Source organism: Stigmatopora argus, chromosome 1 (assembly GCF_051989625.1).
Source record: "Stigmatopora argus isolate UIUO_Sarg chromosome 1, RoL_Sarg_1.0, whole genome shotgun sequence".
In the NCBI taxonomy this organism is placed as follows: domain Eukaryota; kingdom Metazoa; phylum Chordata; class Actinopteri; order Syngnathiformes; family Syngnathidae; genus Stigmatopora; species Stigmatopora argus.
This window is the reverse complement of record NC_135387.1, coordinates 2800852-2805357: the sequence shown is the minus strand read 5'-3', so window position 1 is coordinate 2805357 and position 4506 is coordinate 2800852.

Genomic DNA, 4506 nt, shown 5'->3' with positions numbered 1-4506 from the left:
TGTCAGTCCTATGTCGGATCGTCGCTTGAGTGTCGCTTCTGTTCATGTGTGCTCCCCCATGTCCAGTGCTCCTCGTCTCTCCACGTCTTCCCCAGTAAAGTTTGGTTTGGTTGTTTGGAGGTTCATTCATTCATTTTCTTTACCACGCATCCACATAAGAGTTAGGGGGTTGCAGGAGCCTATCCCAGCTGATTTCGGGCAAAAAGCAGACTACGCCTTAGACTGGTCGCCAGTCAGCCGTAGGCCACACAGAGAGACAAATGACCATTCAGACTCACAATCATACTGCCACAGGCGGGAATCGAGCCCGCACCTGCTCACACCGAAGTCACCTCTACACCACAAGGTGGCTCTTTAGTTGATTAGTCCTTGTTATTTTTCAGATTCACACTCCCCGCACACCGTCGTCATAACACATTGCTTGGTCTTCATTTCCACTTCATATTCATACAACTGTTAATCTGTTAGAGGAAAATACAAATTTGTTTTTTACAGCTGTTATGTCGATGTTTGATGTGTAGTATACAATGTTAAAGGACACTTCTAGATTATGCTTGCACTTGTCAATTTGTGAACCATTTCTATTGCTATTTTGTTTGCGCATAGTCACCATTAATCAGGCAATTGCCCTATGAACATTCCCTGATGGTGCTCAAAGTTTAGTTTCATAATTAAGTGGGTTGGACAACATGAACACCGATCAGCTTTTTAGTAATCATCTCAATCGTGTTAGCCAAACTCTCATAAATTCTTTCATTGATATTGTGGCCAGGTAATAGTAATAATCGTAACAATGGCACAGCAAATTTGTGCCATAATCAAAGCTAAGGTGGTCCAACAAAATATTAGTGTATGACCTTTATTTTGGTGGTGACTTTTTGGGGGGCCAAGTAGTGTATTTTCCACTGCAGGGATAAAATAATTGCCCAAGAACTAATGCTAAATAATCTGTTATAGGTTTGCATACCCAGGCGGCGGTGGCGTAAGTGGTTAGCACAGCTCTGGGGTCCTGGATTCACATCCAAGTCACGTCCACCTGTGTGGAGTTTGCATGTTCTCCCAGGGCCTGCGTGGGTTTCCTCCGGGTACTGGCATGGTAGGCTGATTGCACACTCTAAATTGCCCCTAGATATGGTTGTGAGTGCGCATGGTTGTCCGTCTCCTTGTGTCCTGCGATCGCCTGACCACCGATTGAGAGTGTCCCCCGCCTCTGGCCCGGAGTGAGCTGAATTTTAGCTGTCACCTAGTGCAGGGTCATGCATACAAAAAATCAGGGAAAATATGACAATTGTGGGGTGTGTTTCTCTCTTGATATTTAACACTGATATTTGTAAATGTTGAACCATTTTAGTGTTGCCAATCAAAACACGTTGGTATCTATTTTTAGTCACCGCATAAAGATTTAAGTTTAGTAAATCCGTGAAAAAGCACAAACTTGCGCTTTGAAATGGCTGTGGAATGCACAGGATGGAGGAGTAAAGAATGCCTCATTCACGCCCAGCAGAAAGTGTTATTCCATACCTTTTAACAGTGTCTTATTTTCAAAATATCCAAAATGCTAAACAACCTGGACACCAAACAACCTTCTAATTAAAAGTTCTTTATTTCCTATTTGTATTTGTTTTCTTACAGAACTGGTAACACATGATAAATCTGTAATAAGTTATTTGGCTCCCTTGATAATGTTATAAGGATCCCCGACATTTGTCCACATAAGGGTCAAGAGGAGTTTATGAGCAACATTTGTGTCCAGTCAAGGGCTAAAGCATGCAATCCACAGTAGGCACAAGTACTGACATGAACACACGCACCACGGCACAAGACACAAAGAAACACAGCTAGAGGACACAACCTGACTGTCCTCCGATCCAATGTTTTTAAAGAGGATGAGAAAGAGAAAGAAAAGGAATAAAACATTTGGAATGAGAGGTACAAGTATTTGAAAAGGGTCAGGTATGAGAACTTGGCAGTATATATACTATGTCCATGTTGTAAACATGAAGGCCATCATTCCTTACGCACAGGAAAAGCAGAATTTGGGGAAGAACTCCACGCACTCATTTCAGAATGACTGATGATTTACACAGTTAGAAGACTGAAACAAATGTAAAGGCAACATTCAGTCAGACAAATGATGCAGACAGACATTCTACTTTTGAATATATCACAGAGAGAAAATGGTTGAGCATTTGAGAAAATCACAATTGAACTAAAAAAAAGACAGAAATTAGAGGGTGTGAAAAATTGTTGGCCGGTTTCCCTTTTTAAATCCCACAATTCAAATATGTAAAACAGTTGTGCACACCGTTTGTTAAGACAAAAGGTAGTGAGCAACCTTTGAATAAAGATGCACATTTTGGAATGAATGTTGAAGTTTGGACCGCAAAACAAGGTTGTTACTTCAATTCCAAACAATCCTTTCTGTACGCCCAAAGAACCTCTTCAATCATGACAACAGCAAAGAGTAGAAATGTCATCAATGTGCTTGTATCTGTACTCACTTTTGCTTTGTCATCTCACAGATTTTGCACTCTGTGAAATCAGGAGAATACAGGCAGTTGTAGACGGGAATGGCAGTCATTCTAAAACACATTCAAGCATTTCTACTCAAATCACTATCGACTACAAGCTAGAAAGAGACAGGTTAGTGAAACTTCATTGCTAGCATTTTGGCAGTATTAAAAGGTTCTGATCCATTTATGGTAATCTAACCTCCCATAAACAGTTCTAAATGTGTTTACAATAGCAATATTTTACATTATTGCTATGCATGAATCTCTCTTGATAGGCACTAGCCCATAGCAACAAGCTAGAAACATCTCTTTATCCAATGTTAGCTGTTTTAGTTTACATGATTTTTGAAAAGCAAGGCAGCATTCTAAAATGTATAAATTTGTTCTTGGTTTTGAAACCATTTAATTTTGGTCATCGTAGTAATCACAAATATGCTCAAAAGCACACACCAGTTTTACTTGATAAATTACACTATCTGAAGTGCAAAATGCCCTCCATATGTCATTTAGGAAGCATTGGCATTAACTCGGTGTGAGGTGACACTGATAAATTATACAATCAGTCTACCATATTTAAAAAAAAAATCAATCAATGAAAGCTTGAAGACCTCTAAACGGAATGTCAGGACAAAGACTAGCCAAAAAAACAGAATTTTTTAAATAGAATAAATGTATATAGTACTCAGTTTAGCTCTAAAGAGTTAGTGCTTGAGTTCATGGCTTTAGTTTTATCATTTAGCTTCTCTACATATACATTGTATAATAAACACAGTTAAAGACACATAGGTCGTAAGGTCATTTAAATACATAAAGAGTAAGCAAATGAGGGTAGGGGGATTCCAAGTCATTTGTGTTCATGAGAATAGAATTATACATTATTTTGCCCCCGTTGGAAGAAAAACCCAGACATTACTTTATTCTGGATCAACATTGGCACAAACACTATAATACATGTTTTGATTTTGCTCTTAGTTGTGATAGTTTAGAACAACGTTTGAGAAGACTTGGAGACCCTTTTTTTTTTAAAAGAACACAGTGAAAAAAAGAAAATGAATAATATTCAAAACAAAGACAGTGTAGCATTAACAAAAATCCTGAAACAATATACTGCTAAATTAACAAACGCAAATGAAAATACTTGGACGACTAGGAGTTAGACAGCAAGCATGCGGCTATATTTTTGTCCTACATGAACTCACGCACTATACAGGACGACACACTTAAGAATTCCATGTGCGGAGAGGTTCCTAATAATTAGCAGTAGTATGTATTACTCTAACATCTGAATGACATTTTCTTCAATGACTCTAATGTAAAATAAATACATATTTGTTTCATTTAGAAAATATACAGTATATTTTAACCCTTTCATTATGTTAATAAAATGACACCTATTGAAGTACACGCGATATTTTGCTCCATTTCTAAAACATGCTTTTATGTATAGTAATTTGTATAAACATGCAGTATCAAGGAGGAGGAACTACGTATATAGGCGAAATTACACCAACGGGTTGATTGGTTCCATGGCGCTTTTTCTTTAGTGTTGTCAACACAAAAACAGATGAATTATTAATTATTATTGGTTCTTTTAAAAAATATATTATCAATTCCAAATTGCATTTGATTAACGTTGACTAAGCACAGTCAACTGGTATTTTTTGCTCTCAGCACTGGCGCAGATATAAGAATGTAGTCATGAGATGAGATCTCTTCAATTTAACCCTTTATAGGGCAGTCATTTAACCCAGGACCCCAGGACTGTGAGGCTGATACGCTGACCACTCAGCCACCGGAGAATTGGAAACATGTAACTGTTGAGATGTATTTTTTAGTGACTTTGTTTGCTTGAATTTCATAATTAAAGTTAAAATTTTTGGTTGCAATTTGCGAAGTTTAGTTTGATTTTTTTTTTAACCCAAATCTGATTCCACAGCTTCTAAAACTTAAACATCAACATTCAGTCAGTTAAATGAATTGGAGATCCATTGTT